Consider the following 10,399-nt stretch of genomic DNA (forward strand, 5'->3'; position numbering starts at 1 on the left):
TCCTGACTTCTGACCTATGATGTTATAACTGATTTTTTTTTTCCCTCCTCCTGATCATTCACCAAAGATCTTCAAAATGTACTTGGTTTCTCTTTACTCTCCGGGTTTCATGGACCCTATTCACAATGTAAAGATCAAAGGCTTAGTGACTATACAAGCCCACAAGCAAGGAAATAAAAAGATAGGTGTGTACATTTTCCAGTAATTTCCCATTTTATCAAATATGTGAAGGCTCATAAATTTATTGCTGGTTCGTTATTTGGTAAAAACTGGTAAGTACAAAAACAAGCTTAAAATAATGTAGCACAGAAAGTCATTTTGTGGTGAGAAACCCTAGCATTAAAGTGAAGAGTGGCAGATAGGTTGATGGGACACACCCTTAATATCAACCTTCTCTGGGAGTCTTCTTCCTCTGTAATTTTGTAATTCCAAACTCTCCCTCTTCTGTAAGAAAGAAGGGAAGTTCCATGGAAACAGGAATTTGTGCCTGTTTTTCTTCAGTAGTTTTCTTAAAACCTAGTACCCAGAGTCAGCACTTAACAAATGCTTGTTGAATGAAAGAATGAATGTTCCTAATATTACTGAGATGATAGAGTGATAACAGAGTCCACCTTACTTTAAATTTCCATAGTTTGGAATTCTGATCTATATTAAATTTTTTTTAACGTTAGTTTCCTATTTCAATTTCTCCTTCTAGAAATTGACTACTCAAAGGATAATTTAAGGAAATAAAATACTTAAAAAGAACATGGAAACCACATTCCCTTTGTGACTATAAAGCAAAGCTAGAAAATAATTGGGGTAACCATCCTAAATTACACTTCATTTGGGATAGTCCATTGGGATAGCATCTTGTGATGAGTGTTATATTTTTGGCTATAAAGCCCAACTTGATTTTCCCAGAGCCTACCTCCTCCTCCCTAGCCAGTATTCTTTTTTTGGCAAGGTGAGAATGGGAAGAAAACGTGAAGGGGTTTAATTTTTGGAAATACTTTTTCCTAAAAATTTCTATTTAGTAGCATAACTATTATTGTTATCTTCTTCCAGGATAACTTTCCCAGTGACTGATTTCCTTCTTTATAGATTATAAACTTGTCCTCAATATAATTTTGGTATTCCTTTGATGATCCATATTTAGCTGAATTTGCTACCTAACAGATGCCTGAATATTTAGAATCCCAAAGGACTACGATATCCTGTGGTTTCAAATTCCTGAGCAGTTGACCCAGCAATTCTTATTTTATTCTTGCTTTCCTACCATCCTAGGAGCCAGTAACAAATGCTCATTATAGCTTGTTCTTTATTCTCATATAGTTAATCCAAGTGGGACTCCAGAACAACAGCTTTTCCTTTTCTTTCTCCCTCATTGACATTTCTCATGGGTTGGTTAGTTTGTTTGTTTCTATAGTCAAAAATTTCTTTTCATCTCCCTTTGAATATCTTTTAAAAAAATTAAAGAATTCTAACAAAACCATACCTAAGCAATAAAGTTTAAGAGGAAAATAAAATATAAAGTATGAATTCTTAGGTTCATTAGCTTTATTTATATATGGATCCACTTACTGATTTAGTCTGATATAAATGTAAAAACAAGATGGAGCAAGAGCAGTACTGCATGAACAGCCAGACTGTCAGTCGACCACAGTACTTGCAAGGAGCTCATAGATGCAGAGTATCTAGTGCATGGAATTAAACACCTGGAAATAACTATCAAATTTCAAAAGAAAACTTGGCATCCATAATGAATCTGAATTCAGCTTGTCAAACAAAGTGGATTAAACTTGGAAACTAGATTCGAAAAGAAGTCTATTAACTTCTACTCAAAAGTTTTAGGCCAGTAAAAGTTTATTTAAATAAATTTTGGTATTATAAACATATGTGAAACCCTTAGTAGGACTACAACCATCTCAAAGAAACTGAATTTCAACATTATATAAAAAATTATATAATCAATAGAATCACTCAACACATTTTTCAATAAACTAACAAGAAGAACCAAAAATTCAAATGACAAAAATCAAACATTTTAAAAAGTTAAATCAGGGAAACAGGAGAGGATGGGGCAGGCAAGAGGAGTTAACTGAGAAACAAAAACTGGTGAATGCTTATAAGTAGGGAAAAATAATCAGTGATGCAATTAATTGTACATCTAAGTAATTAATAAAATTTTATTTAGGGGGAAAGTTCTACCTAGTTTATTTCTTTTAATATGAGGCGGTAAAACTTGTTCATCTTAACTGGAATTTCTGTGGCTCCAAGACTATATGCATTGACAGTAACTGCCAGTGTGTAAATAACACACAACCCTGTAGTTATAAGTCCTTCCTTTCCTAATGAAGTCATGATGATCCAATACTCCACATGTTAACAACTCTAATCAAGATGTAGCACCTTTTGGAGAATAAGAGACTAACAAAGTAGAAATTATCATGAGGTGATCAGTAACGCACACAATATTGAGTGAGTGAAATTGAGCTGAGGTAGCGACACAACAACTCCAATAATTATTTCATCCACCATAACAATGTGCAGGCGTGGCATTAACTACCGGGTTTACAGCAATCTATAGGTAACCAAATTGTTTCTTGTGGTTACAAGAAGCTCATAGTCTAGTGGCAAGAGTAGGGGCTGCAGGCAGTAAACGGAAGTGTAACTAAAAGAAAAAACTAAGTATTGATACGTGCTTTAAAAAATACTAAAGAGTAATTGAAGATTTGTTTTCATTGATGAGCTTAGGGACGACTTCTCTTGAGAAGGCAACACTGGCATGAACGCCTGAAGGAAGGAGCGGAAGGCGGCCATAACAAACCCAGGAGGAGCATAAGACCTGTCAGGTAGGCAAGGAGGTCTTGGGGCGATCATGAGGAGCCTTGTGAGGAGTCTGGATATAAATTTAATTGTAATGGTAAACCGCTCAAGGGCTCTAAGCAAGGTAGAACACGTTTAGTGCACGAAGAAGGTCACTTTCGCTCTTAGGTGGAAAATGGACTGCAGCAGGAGAGTGCGGAGGTAGAGAAACTGTCTGTGGTTGACAGGCAAGTGACAGTGGTGCCTTGGAGGAGGATCACAGTCGTGGAAATGGTAAGAGGTAGTGGGTGTTATATGCAACTGCACATTCTAAAATTAATGATTACTACTATATGTTGTCTAATTGAATTTATTTTTTTTTAATGGAAAAAATAAGGGGATGGGTCAAGGTTGTGTTTTGGAGGTAGAGCTTATTGAACTTACTGAGGGATCGGGGTGAGGGGTGGGTTGGGAAGAAGGGAATTAACAATGACTCCTAGGAATTTGGTCCGAACAGCTAGACTACCATTGACTAAGATGAAAAAGCCTTAGAGGGATGATTCAGACTTTTGTTTTAATCACATTAAGGCTGTAATGTCTGTTAGATCTCTGGATGTGAGCTAGGGAGTTCGATACATGATTCTGGAACTTAACAGAAAGTTCTGGGCTAGTGATAGAAATTTGAGTCCTATCAACATAGAGCCGGGCTAGAGCTAGTATATGAATTTCCAGAAGACCAAAGGAGACCACCTATAGTTTCCCAGAACAAGAATCTGCTACAGAAAGTGGACAGGATAACCAAAATCAGGTCAATGAGTATCTCAGAATCTAAGGGAAAAAAATCATTTCAAGAAGCAAGAACTCAAACACAGCTAACGTATTAAGACTAATGAGGCTTAGCCAAGTTTTAGGTCACTAATGACTTTGATGAAAGTACTAGTCTTCACAAAATCCTGATAAAATGTGAATTATTATTTTTTTCATTTTACAGATGAAAAACTTAGCCTTGGGGGGGGGGCACCTGGGTGGCTCAGTGGGTTAAGGCCTCTGCCTTCGGCTCAGGTCATGGTCTCGGGGTCCTGGGATCGAGCCCCACATCGGGCTCTCTGCTCAGCCAGGAGCCTGCTTCCTCCTCTTTCTCTCTCTGCCTGCCTCTCTGCTTACTTGTGATCTCTGTCAAATAAATAAATAAAATCTTTAAAAAAAAAAAATAGCCTTGGGGAGCTTAGCTCTGACTAACTTCTCATAGTCTTGCTGACCTTAGAGACCATGCTTTTATCTGCCATACACTGTCTACCCCAAGTCATTTGTAGAAGCAAAGAGAGCTAATAGTATTTTAAATCTACCCCATATATATTCTATATTTTAGTTTTACTTATTTAATACATGGATTGAGAAAATAGGGGATTCTTTACTCAGTAACTGCAGACATTAAAAGGGAATATTGTAGTTATCACAAGTCTGTAATCTCAGAAGGAAGATAGAGTTCCAAGTACTGGAAAATGTCAGTTGAGGGTCCCAAATGTCTAAAGAAAATCATGGGATATGGAAAATGAAAAACTTTAGGAGGAGGTCTCCAAAATACAAAATCCATTGTATTTTTTTTTTTTTTTTGAAAAAGAAAAAAGCAGTTTCTTTACCCCCTGATTGTTTTATACATAGAGTACTACTGCTGAACTCTAAAGAATTCATCTGGAAAAGCATCTTTAAAGTATTCATTTTTACCCTACTGTTCACAGATATGCATGGAGCAGTAGGAGGTTCATTTATGCCTACTGCATTCTTAGAGTAAAAAGGGGAATTTGGTCCACTTTTACATCTCCATGCTCATTTCTTTCCTAAAATCTCACAGGCTAGTACACAACTAATAGAATAGAGTTATGAAAGGTGTTTTCTTTTTTTGCTTGAAAAAAAATCTTATAGTATCTAAATAGATGATATATTACTGCTGATCTGAATGTATGAGTCTTAGGATGAGTATTTAAGTCTTTTTAAGAATTAAGAAACAGAACTTTTTGGTAAATTTTCAGGTTATTTTAATCACACCATTAAAAAAGATAAAAATTCTAAAAATAGGATTCACTATTTTATAAAATTGTAAAGGGTTATTTGATTCTAACTCTCGCACATCAATTCTCATTTGAAAAAACCAATGTGTATACATGTATATTAAAATTATGAAGTGTTTTTTCAGTCATTTACCATTCAACTACTCTCAAGGAAGGTTGTTAAATCATCAGTATCCTTATTCTCAGATATTGGTTAATCCATCCCTAAGAGTTACTCATAGAGTTTTGCTGGTTTTAGATAGTGATTCGGCAAGGACCAAGGACTGTACAACTCCTACCCTCTCCTCTGCTCAGGAGCTTCCTGAAGACTAGGGTAAATAGGACACACAGTCATTTATTTCTAATCCCAGTCATATCCATTATGCCCGATAAGCATAACATGCAGATCTATAGGAATCTCTCCCATTTTGCTAAACCGAAAACCTCCCCCACTAGTCTGCTTCAGGGAGCTATGAAGGTGAGTGGCCTCAATTCATGTGGGAGAAGCAGAGAGTGGACAGGTACCCAAGTAGACACAGGCTGGAGGGCCACTTTCTGTATCAACTACAAACATCAAACTTGCTAAGACAGTAGATTTTAATTATTCCCACCCTCCCTCAAAAAAAAAAAAGAAAGAAAAAGGAAATGATAATTATGTGATGTATTAGACATGTTAGCTAATGCTACAGTGGCAATCATACTGCAATATAAAAATGTAGCAAGATAATGTGCTATTTACCTGAAACTTACACAATGTTATAAATAAAATATATCTTCATTTTTAAAAGCTTATTCGCATCTATGTATACTTTATAGCCAATGATGCCTCTTCCCAGTACTTGTTAACCAAACATATTATTGATAGGATGATACTACTCAAGATCACCATTTGCACTCATGTGTCAAGTCCATGTGTGATGGACACGTACACCTTCACAATACTCTTTCAAGGAAGAAATTATCATTTACATTTTACAGGGAAATCCAGGGCTTAGAGAAAGTAACTTGTCCAATACCTTGAGGCAGAACTGAATCAAAGAGATTGCATTCTCTACTACATGTGAGGCTTCCCACATAGATATAAGTATGTACCTTAGTGTTAATTAGCCCTAAGTGATAACTCAAAGATGTACAAGGCAAATATACAAAAGAGATTACCCCAAAACTGGGCAAGAACTTGGAATCTGGAATCAGATAGATGCAAGTCCAAATCCTGGCATCATCCTTCAGTAACCGTGTTGCTTTGGCAAAGTTATTTCATTTCTGAAGCTTCAGTTTCTCATTTATAAAATGGTAGTTTTGGAACCTGCTTCAGGATTTTATTCAGTTGTGGAGAGAATTAAATGAGAAATAAGTAAAAATGTTCAGTACAGGATCTGGAACCTACACACACAATAAATACTAGAGATCATAATCTTTATTATTATTTTTATATGGGTGTGATAACATCTGATTAAAATATATTTAATATCAAAATAACAAATGTTAAGATCTTTTATTTCTTGTAAGCTGATTTGTGAGATACTCAGAAAAGCAGTGACATTATCTTTGGTTTCTTCCCTCCCTTGATGTTAATACATCTGATTTTAACATTTTTTTTCTTTAATTACCAGGATTTTTTCTTACATTTTACTTTACATTTTTCTTTTCTTTTTTTTTTTTTTTTTTTTTTTTTAGTATAGTTGACACACATGCTACATCTGTTTCAGGTATACAGCTTAGTGATTTGACAAGTTGATACCTCATGCTCTGTTCACCACAAGTGCAGCCACCATCTGTCCCATTACATCGCTATTACAGTATCACTGACTATAGCCCTTATGCTGTGCCTTTTACTCCTGTGACTTATTCATTCTATAACTGGAAGCTTGTATCTCCCACTCCTAACCATTTGTCTTTAAGAAACATTTACTAGAGCTTCTAGGAAAATTGTTTTGTCATCCTGACCTATTCTCAATTAACAATTTCATTCATATTTAGAATTTAAGAAACAAAAAAAGACAAGCATAGGGGAAGGGAAGGGAAAAGAAAAAGAGAAAGAGAAAAAGAAAAAGAGAGAGATGGTGGGGAGTGGGGGAGGTGGGCGGGTGGGCACATGGGTGGCTCAGTCAGTTACGTGGTTAAGTGGCTGCCTTAGGCTCCACTTGGGTCTTGATCCCGGGGTCCTGGGACTGAGCCCTGCATCAGGCTCCCTGCTCAATGGAGAGCCTGTTTCTCCCTCTCCCTCTAACTGCCGCTCTGCCTATTTGTGCTCTCTCTCTATCTCTCTATCAAATAAATAAATAAATAAATAAATAAATCTTAAAAAAAAAAAACATAGAGGGAAGCAAACCATAAGAGACTCTTTAGGAAACAAACTGAAGGTTATTGGATGGCAAGTGGGTGGGAATGGAGTGACTGGGTTGTGGACATTAAAGAGGGCACTTGATGTAAGGAGTACTGGGTGTTATACGCAACTTATGAATCACTAAATTCTAACCCTGAAACTAATAATTCACCAAATGTTAACAAAGCTGAATTTAAATAAAAAGTTTAAAAAATTCACTATTTTTAGATAAGAATTTCTTCTTTCAATAATTTGTTTTTATTTCAAAAATCCTTCAGTTAATTTTTACTTGTCTCTCATTATTTCCTAAAAAATGGGTCAAGTACTACAAATTCTTTTAAACTATTGAATGAATATATTGTCAAAATGCTTTCCAAAATGCTTTGCAGAAGGAGAGTGACATTCCCAATGTAGTGCATGAGAGTGACCCCCTTCCAGCACCACTGCCAATAATATATAAGAAGTAAAAACTGTTTATAATTTCATAAGTGAAAAATGACATCTTGTTTTTTTAAGTTACATTTTTTATATCAATAATGTTGATTTTTTCATAGTTTTTTTGGTCATCTTAATTTATTTGTGAATCACTTAATCAAGTTCTTTTCACTTTTCTATTTGGATTTAGTGATTTGTATATTGAGATTTCTAAGAGCACATTACATATTGCTCGTATTAATAGGTAGAAGATGTCTTCAGAGCAGGCAAATGCATAACATTGTTGTTCTTTTAAAAAACTTGAATGAATAAAATGAGAACTTAATGCACATAAATTCAACAAACATATATAGTGTGTCTACAATGAGGAAGGGACTATTCATGCCACATCCATTAAAAACATTTTCTCTGCTCTTGGGAAATATCTAATCTAGTTGAATATTAAAAACATAACAGAATAAAGAGCAATAAGAGATGCAGTATGAAAAATGCTAAGCGAATGGTCAAGTAAGCAAGGTCTACATGAGGAGAGAAAGCCATCATTGTCATTTGTGTCTCATGTGAGTCCTCCTTGACAGGTGAGGTAGGACTTGAGTGGTTTCAAATGAAAGGAAGAAATGAGAGCAAAGCAAATAAAAGGAAATCATGAGGAAAAGGTAGGGATCAAAATCCATATTTTTTTTCTAGGAAACTATAAATAGATACACCATACTGGAAAAAAAACCTTTAATATCCATCTAAAGTTTGGATTTTAATAAGCTTTCATCATAGTTGCAAATACGAGGTCTAGTTTTAGCACTAATGCAGAATCAGCTATCATAAAGGTTTGTGTGAAAAATGTTAAAAATAAAACCTGTTTTATTGTTTCACTGCTCTTTAGATCTGATTCTCAGATGAAAGATTCCCTCTCAATTCAGTGGAACCTTTGGGGGCCAAATGTATCCAATAGTATTCATATCAGTTTACTTGCAGCTGCAAAGATAAGAAAATTTGCCAGAGAAAGGCTTGAACACATAGGTGAGCGCTTTTCTCACAGGACAAGATATCTAGACACGGCGGAGGCACTTGGCCGTGGTTCTGAGGTGCGGCGATATCAGAACCAGTACTTTGCTCATTCTCGAGTTTGTCACCGCATTGGCACAGAAGAGAAAAAGGAATTGAGAATAGATGTTAAAATGGCCATCTTCAGACTCTGCCACGGTAACACCACATGAACAAAATTTCAAGGCAAGGAAGCTTCAGAGTTAGCTCTGCAAGGACACGGAAGAGAAGAATCCGTATAAGAATGCTCAGTAACTCATATTAACAGCGTTCCCACTTGGGTTGAATGAAAAACAAGTATAAGGATTCAAAACATTCCTGTAATATAGTTAAGTAGGAGGAGATTTCTAAATTTTACCAATACACCAAATATTTAAAGCCTAAGGTACCAAAGAGCAAAGAGATTCTTGAAACGTCTTTATTGTCTGTATTTGTGAGTGAGTTTAGTGCTGGCAGAACCCCACACTGCCTACATTATTGATGGGGGTATCTGCAAAGAAGCAGATGTTTTGCCAAGAAAGGGAATATGAATCATTGTACCTAATAAGATGAGAATCTTAGGAAACAGTCTACACAGCTCCTGAGTGAAACCAGCAATTAATCTTGACATGTTTTGTAAAAGGTTTGGTTGCTTAACATTTCTCCCAAGTAATTTTTTTAAAGTTTGCTGTAGGCAGGAAGGTGAAAAGACTGACATGCGGGAAACTGAACTTTCTTTCCTCCAAAGCCCAACCGTACCAGTTGTATATTGAAATATGAGGTGCATCATGATAGGAGATTAGACAGAGGCGTTCACCATTGTGCCCTCAGTCCCAACTTGCTACAGGAAGTGCTGAAGTGGCGCCATAGGAGACAAGGAGTCATGACCAATTTATTGCTCCATTCTGATGTTGCATATGTATGCAAAGTTTTATTTATAAAGATAATTTATGTGACGCTTGAGTTATGTGGTAATCGCCAGGACATGGTGTCTAAAGCTACATAATGTCACGCTGGAATGTAGACAGAAATTCTCTTGTATTGATCTACATATGAAAGTTTCTCAGGAGATAGGCTACAATCAAAATGTATCATTTGATTTTCCATATACTCCCTTGAAGGAGAGAAAGTGAAAACCTGATATTTCTAAAAGTCTTTTAATTATTGCTACCCCCCATTTAGGTCTACATTTTGTTAAAAATAAATTATAAAATCTTATATCAATAATTCAATGTGGTTCTTTTATGTTCCTTTAATTCTAAGCTTTTACTGTATCTCAAAATGTTGATATTATTATTTAATATCTGCTTGATTCATATTTAACAGAAGTTCAAATGGAATAAGCTCAGTGTTGATCAGAAACCTGCATTAAATGAAGTCAGAGTTACAATGTCTATATTTAATCTCAGAGCCAATATATTTATTGGCAATTTTTCTGTGAAAACTGAAATGGAAATTTATATTTTAAAGAGCAGTGGGGAACAGCTTAGCTTTTTGAAATCCAGAAGTCTGCTCTCTCTTTTTTACATCCAGTGAGTAGATTCTTACAATGCATAATCTGCACTGTTTGTTTCCATCTATTGAAATTTACACATACCACTTTCTTAAATGTACACATTCATTCATAATCAACAAAGCACAGCAACTAGAACCATCTCTAGATTTCCCAAGACAACATCAGGAAAACAAAAACTATTTAGGGGCTGGAATTCCATAAATACCCTCATTATTTATTGTTTTCTTTTCTCCACCTTTGCTCCATCTCTGGACAAATCTCTTACTT

The sequence above is a fragment of the Meles meles genome, chromosome 3, assembly GCF_922984935.1.
Source record: "Meles meles chromosome 3, mMelMel3.1 paternal haplotype, whole genome shotgun sequence".
Classification (NCBI taxonomy): Eukaryota; Metazoa; Chordata; class Mammalia; order Carnivora; family Mustelidae; genus Meles; species Meles meles.